The sequence below is a fragment of the Corvus hawaiiensis genome, chromosome 3 (genome assembly GCF_020740725.1).
Source record: "Corvus hawaiiensis isolate bCorHaw1 chromosome 3, bCorHaw1.pri.cur, whole genome shotgun sequence".
NCBI lineage: Eukaryota > Metazoa > Chordata > Aves > Passeriformes > Corvidae > Corvus > Corvus hawaiiensis.
The window spans coordinates 85,818,666-85,826,135 of record NC_063215.1 but is presented as its reverse complement, the minus strand read 5'-3'; the positions used below and the strand labels follow the sequence as shown (position 1 = coordinate 85,826,135).

The following is a 7,470-nucleotide window of genomic DNA, read 5'->3' as shown; positions in this document are numbered from 1 at the left end:
GAGAGGATAAAGCAAGCCGGCAAGCTAACAGCAGGTCCCGGTGCCCGGGGAGGGCTGCTCTCGCGGCGCGCTGTCCCCCGCCGGCGCGGCGTGCGCTCCTCGCCCCCGGCGCGGCAGCAGCCCCGCTCCGCGCACTCCAGCGGCGGCACCGCGCAGCGCCCGCTCTCCGCGCAGCGCCCGCCCCACCGCCCGCCGCTCGTCAGCACTCTGCAACTGATCGCAGCGGCCACGGGGAGAGACGCTCCGCGAAGTCCCACCTCCTCAGTGATGGCCCGGCCTTCCTCCCCGCTCTCCAATCCCGTCGCGGAGTAGCTCCGCGGCTCGTGCATTTCGAATCCAGCTCCCTGCCCTGCCTTCCTGTCGCGCTTTCTGCGATGCCGATGGATACATGTTCGGGTCAAAATTCACTTTGCCCGTGGGAATTGTTCCAAAGTCCAGCAGAGCCATTTGGGGAGAGGGGCGGCGGGGGACAAATTGTAATCGCAGCCATCATCTGACCACCCCCCAGGACTTGGCTTTTCAGATACAGTGATTTCTTAGCACGTATGTGTTAAAGGGCTGAAGGAGCGTTATCCTCAGGTGGGTTTTATTTCTCTTAACCCAGTGCTATTCTCCCGTGGCTCAGGGAGCCTGTGCTGGCTGAGTGGTGCCCTGGTGTTCAGAAGGGTGTCATACTGAAGGGGTGAAGGTTTTGCCAGAAAAACCCCACCCTGCTGAGAAGGTATTTGAAGGGCAAAGAGGCAGCTTTGTCTCACTGAGTTTCGCGCGAGCATTCCCCAACTGAGCTACTTGGTTCCTGTCACACAGAAAATTTCTTCATACGGCATACATAGTAACAATATGCGTGTGTCAACATACATAAATCTTTCTCCTGCTACCATCCTCCAAGGACCTTATGTGGCAGATGGAGTAGAAATCCAGACTGGCAAATCCCAGGGCTCACCGTGGGCTGGAGGAAGGGGTAGGGGGAAAAGACACTGAAGAAAGAAAAGGCTATATAATAATATAAAAGCAATTATTCCAATGCTGTGCCACAGACTCATAATGATACAGGCAAAGCATTGGCTCTATAGAGGCACCTGCTGGCTGAGAGAAACACATGAAACAACCCCACCTCCCCTCCAAAAAAAAATCTTTGCTTTCGGTAGATTTTAGACCTGTTCTTCCCTTTGTTTAATTTTTAAAGATTTTGTGTCATCCCTTGGTGCACTATGTGGGGGTGTTGCCCAGGTCACACTGATCCTGAGGAAGGCTGAGAGATGAGTGACAGGTCTCCCTGAGCAAGAAGCAGCTCCCATATAGCCCCTCCGCTGCCCCAGCTGCAGGTCACACCCCACACCCCTTGTACCCACAGCCTTCCGTCTGGGCAAGGGCAGGAATTCGGGCCGGACCAAAGCCTAAAGGAGAACATAAAGCCTTTCTCCTCAAGGATCATGTTTCTACAGCAGAGTGGTGGGTGTTTTTCAAACATTGCAAAATAATCACTTTTCCTTCACTTTTTCTATAATTTTTTAAACAAATTGTTGCAGAGGGTTTCTGAAGAAACAAATACCCATCCAAAATAACTGGAGTTCCTCATACACAGGATGCAATTGCCAAAAATGCCTTCCAAGAGACAGGGAGAATTCAAGCTCCCCCAGGAAAAAGAGGGGATATTTCATTAACTGAAGGGAAAGCCAATTTAAAGTTCCTGGAGGCAGGTACTGCTTCTGACTCTGTCCCAGTTCACTGTGAACAGCTCTGTCTTTATGCCAGGCCTCTGCACTTCAGACCAGCAGCAAGCAGATTAACTCACTCGATCCTTTTATTTGGTGGAAGGTCTTAGGTGCCTTTTCTCCTCCTGCTAGATGAGCATTCTATGAATGAAGATAGCTCTACTGCAAATAACTTCCAATTCTAACTCTCCTCTGGATGGACAAAATCTCTGCAGCTGCTGCTCTGAAGAAAGTCCCCCACAGAAACCTCACAGAAAAAATTAAAGCCAGGAGTGGCAAGGGGCAGCCTTATCCCCATAAAGCTACAATGTACTGTAAATAATGTACAAAACCCAGCTTCTAAAATTACCACTACAGGATTGCTCATCTCGTTTTATGTTTCATCTGGATCCTGTGATCTTCCCACCTGCCAACATCCTGTTACCAGGAGAGCAGTGTATGTGAAGTTTGTGCAAATGGTCATGTACTTGCTGAATTCTGGCACCAGCAAGGACATTCATGTGCCTTCCATGTTAACTTTACACTATAATAAATACTGACATTGCTAGAGAATCTGCAGTGTTCGTGCTAAGCACTGCTCACCAAAAAAGCAAATTAATCTGTGTCCCAGCTATGCTTCCTTATTGGCCTTGTTATCGTTCCCATATCCATGGCCCCTGAGACAGGAAGAAAAACAGCATCAACAGGCAGGATTTTAAATATGGAATATCTAAAAGCACGAGCCCCATGTTTAGGAACTCAAGGGAAGACGCGTGATTTACAAAGAAGCAGGGTGATGACTTATTTGGAGCTGTGAGACGCTGAGAACTTTTAAGAACCTGAACATAATTTAGGACTTCATCTTTCAGATTGAACTCAGTGGAAGCTTTGGCATTGACTTCAAAGGGCATAAGATCAAGCCTTATTTAGGGGCTCAAAATACAAAATTAGGAGCCTAAATTTAGGCATCCATATTTTAATACCTTGACCTGTGTTAGTAATACCCTTCATCTAATCCCTTTATTTAACCTGAAAAGAGATGAATATCGGTAACTTTTTACCAACTTGCCTAAGAGAACCTGTGGCAAGAAACGCATTACCCGCACTTTGTTTATTTTTAATCCCCTCTCTCAGATCCCCAAAATAACAGCCAGAGCAATGTTAGTGGAGGAACTCAGACCCACTTTGAAATTTTAACAGGAAATGTGAGAAATGTGGACATCAAAAAACAAATTAAACAAAACAATATTTTCTTAGTATTCCATCTTGTGGGCAAGTCTGGGGAGATAATCCAAATTAGGAGAGAAGTCAGAGAAACAAAGAGTAATTTTAAGCATTTTAGTGCCAGAGCTATTTCTTAACACACAGCTCACTCGCTGATTTCAAATATAGTCCCTCAGTGCTGAGCATGGAGGGCAGCACGAGAAAAATCAACATCTTGCTACAGCCTTCTAGCAGATACGGACAAAAGACCAGAATGGAGTGAACTGTTGAGAGAAGCAGCGAGGTGAACCGATCCTAAACATCCTGAGATACTTCAGGACTTTCTTTCCCTGTAAGAAATCACCAGGACACAGGATGCAGTAACCAAGCTATGGCCAAGTTGGCTGCAGTGGTCGCAAAATAGTGAATCAATTAACTGCATGAGTCTTATTATTGTGATTATTTTTGTGTCGGTTGCACTAACAGGGAAGGGAGCAGCTGTAGGTATAACAAAAGGTTGCTCCTCTGAGATGCCTTGCCGACGCTCCCTCTGCTGTGATGTAAATAGAATACATGTGACGGTAAGGGCAGCGCTCTGCTCGGATCTGCAAGCATTAGAGATGCCCATGCACCACCCACTGGCAGTTTCACTTACCTCTGTCACTCAGGAGTTTCCCAAAGATCTTTGCCTTCTGGAAAGAGAGAAAAATGCTCATTAATGTGCAGCACAGTCACTCATTCTGTCCTTCTGGATTGATTTTGTACCCCAGACACTTTCCCATAGTCAATAATCACATAATATTATGAGGAGTTGCGTCTGTTTCCTTACTATTTGTCTGTTTTCCTGTCACTGACTGGATCTTTGTATCATCCTTTTGCAGCAAGCAGCAGAGGCAGTGATAAGTGAGTGGAGGTAACGGGACAGGTCCTCAACCGTCAGCAGGATTGTTTTAACATCTACAGAGAGATCAAGAAACTCAAAACAGCTCTTCCTGCCAAAACTATATGTAATGTCAGCCTAAGGGCACAGTCATCTTGACCCTGACTTTTGTTTCCCTGGCTAATAGATCTGGTAGGAATACACACACACGGTTATTGTGATAGTACTTCACCTTACACTTACATCACATTCCCTGGAGAAGTATCTGATGGGGCAGCCTTGCTTATTAAATCATTTCCTAGAGGGGAGAATTCATTTGGGCTCATTTGTTATCATTTGTCCTGGAGCTTGTATTTTACTTTCTGAGCATAAGGAGTGGGTGTTATTCATGGCTATGGGTCTAAGAACCAAAGGCTAATTTCAGGAAAACTGTTCTATTGTCTGAGGTTGATCACTTGATGTTTGTCCCAGGTGCTGGACACATGTTGCTTGCTGAAGGAGATATGGCTTGATCTCAGATTTCGACATTTTGGTAACTACCAAACAAAAATAAAATTAAACTCAAGTATGCTTATCCCTCCCCTGCAAATCAAGGGGCATTTAGCAATATTGACTTGAACAATAAATAAATCTATTCAACAGTCAAATCAGAATGACCTCAATGAGGCACCAAATGAGTACAATAACAGAGACAGAGAAGCTGGACAGTCCTCTGCATATGCAGTCCTCTGCAAAGACAAGCAAACAGGACTTCAGTCCAGAGGAACCCACAAAGCATCCATGGGCCTCAAAGTCCCACCAGCACCTCTCACCACACTTCAGAGCTGTAGCAAAGGCCAAATACCACAAACATAACTCACCACAGAAAGAGAAGAGGGCGAGACTCTCTCCAAAGTCCTGGCAGTGGCAGGCTGTGGTTTGCAGCAGTGCCCCACACAACTAGCACCACAACTAGCACCAAAGAGAAAGGTAGCAAACCCCAACCAGTGGTGTCTATCTGATCCAGGAAAAACTCCCTCCACCCCATGGATCTGACAGTCAGGATAAATGCTGGGGGCACGGGGACAGGATCACGAGCACACCTTGCCACAGATCTTGTCTTTCCTCTGGCCACTCACTCACCAGTGCTCCCCTAGAAGGAAGAAGCTGCAGCAGAAACCCAGAAGCCTCCTTCTCCTTTAAAGGGAGGAGACACCCCTCCTGCCTCCCTTCAGGAAGTGTGCCACAGAAGGCCTGCCACACAGGCTTGGTGCCAACAAGTGCTGACCCAACCTCCTCTCATCTGCTTGGTGAGACCCAAAAAGCCCCTCTACAATGAAAGATGGGGGGTGGGGTGGAGTGGGGGGGAGGGTGTGGGAGGTATAACTTCCCTAGGGTGAAAAGCCAGGGAGCAGCTACTGGCTGCCATTTGTGGTTCCCCATCCCAGAGTACCAGAGGGATGTGAAATGTATATGTACCAAAGCAATACCTGAGCCTCTTCCCCAGTAATTAGGGTCTGAGGAAGGGAATCTCCCTGTCCCCAAACACCACTTCCCCACAGGTGACTGTAGACCTCCCTGCACCATTTCCTCCTCCCACTCCCTTTCCCACAAGTAACTTGTGATCAGCCCAGTTTCACCTCCACGAATGGCTTGGGACCTGATCTGTTCAGGAAATCCTGCCCACTCAATTGTGCGGGCTATAAACCCCAACCAAAGGATGCTCCAATCAAATCTGCAGCTGGATGCCAGTTAAATATTTTCATACTTATGCTAGATTATTATCTGATGTGCAAACCACAAACCATATATACAATTGCAAGGCTTCCATCTCAGAGGTATATTAGTGTCTGGCTCTACATTACAAAAACATGCAATTTTTTTAAAATAACAAACCCTACAAATTGTTTTGGATAAATGGAAATTTTATAACTCTTTTCAATTGCAGTTTACACAAGATTGTATTTCAGTTTTGTGAGGATCTTAAGTACAGCATATTGAATACAGTTCAGTGAGAAATTTCATGAAAGCACATTGGGTTGGTCAAAGCAGGGGAGTTTTCTTAAATTCCTTCTCCACAGATGCCCACACACCTTGGTGGCTGTCTGCCCAGAACCGCACCCTCGCACCCCAAAAAAGGTTCAGTAATACCCCAACTAATTAAAGATCAAAATAAGGGCAAATAGTCTGTTAGAAGGTTCCTAAATTCTCCAGCTCTCAGTCTCCTGGGGGAGCACTTCTCAGCTCTGGAAGTGAAATGCAGGGTGTTCTGCATTTCTTGAGAAGAGAAGCTGAGAGGGAACCTTCCTCATCCTTGGCCAAACTCATCAGCCTCCTCGCCAAACTCATCAGCCTCCTCCTTGCTAATTATAATTTCCCAAATTCTTTTTTTCCTCTTAGCATTTTAAAACTGAGTTCTGAGGCCAAATCTTGGAGGAAGGAACTTTGGTCCAAAACAGCTTCCACTTGAGACAACAGTTCACTAGTGTCACTTCTGGGAAAACCTCACTTACACCAGAAGGACAAAATGTAGCCAAGGCTTAGAATGCCTGAGATGTCAGAAAGGCCTCCTTTCTTACAAATACGATATTCATAAATAGAACTACTTTTGAAGAAGATTGGCAAACTCTGAATTGGGTAATAGGTTTTCTGATGTCACCAATTCACAGAAAGGTCAATATTAAAAGCCCAGATGATTTGAAACAAAAACCATAGAGGCAGCTACTTTTACAAATGCCATCCATCAACAAAATTAAGTTCAAACATATGATCAGTTTCATCATTTCCAGCTTATTTTCTGCTCATCTGAAGAGAAGTGCTTTTCTGGAACTAACCTATAGGTCAAAGAGCTTACCTTTTGACATCTATAGTTTGATAGAGACGTTGCTTTTCAGTATTTTCTGTATTTCCAAAGACACAGTATTAACTCTTTCAAAGGCCAATGGACAGAGGAAGAGATGTGAGTTTGTAAATCAGCGGTGAATCTAACATATTGTCTCTATCCTGGTAGCTGAAAACACAGTGCAGGTTTACCCATCCCCTTCCTGGACATTTTACAAGAGTTAAGTTGTGGGTCAACAAGCATCCATCTGTACTTGTGTTGTAGGACAGGACAAGACCATCAGGCCAGTGCCCCAAACCTGCACAGGGCAGTGCTCTCTTGTCATTACAATGTGAGGTAGCAAGCCACTTTCCTAGCAAAGGAAAATCCATAGCCCTTGCTCCAAAACCACTTGCTACAAGGTACCTAACAGTTTATTTTCCCTGAAAGTGACTCATAAAACAGCTCTTACAGAAATGCATTTATATGTGGATAGCCCCTGTCCAGAGCCAACCAGCTTGCATATACATACAAGAGAAGTGGGCCAGCTAGAATAAAGTTTCCCTCACCCTTTAAAAACAGCAGTGTGCCATTTCTTTCCATCTTCCTTTCTCATTTACACACTCAAAAGTTGCAGAAGCCCCAAAACGCCCTCTCTACCCTGAACTAAATAAATGTTTAAGTCACTTTACCTGTTAATGCTCATGACCCTGAAGCTTGGATGGCAAAAAACCTCTCCTGCCCATCCAAAATATCTCTATGCTACAGCTAGAGTTGTGTGCCATTAGTTTTGGGGAGTTTCATTTTTACATCTCCCAGTGCCATGCACAGTGCTGTGCTGGGGCCCCAGGACACGCCTGACACTGGGACAACTGTTCTCTGAGGCAACATCC

General features: G+C 45.7%; 1 long non-coding RNA gene across 1 annotated transcript; it reads left to right on the top strand.

The window, feature by feature from the left end:
• The first annotated feature begins 174 nt into the window (after positions 1–174).
• LOC125323087 lies at positions 175–4,092 on the top strand. The gene is made up of 2 exons (XR_007202366.1): positions 175–579; positions 3,779–4,092. It is a non-coding gene; the product is annotated as an uncharacterized LOC125323087 (long non-coding RNA).
• The last annotated feature ends 3,378 nt before the right edge of the window (positions 4,093–7,470 follow it).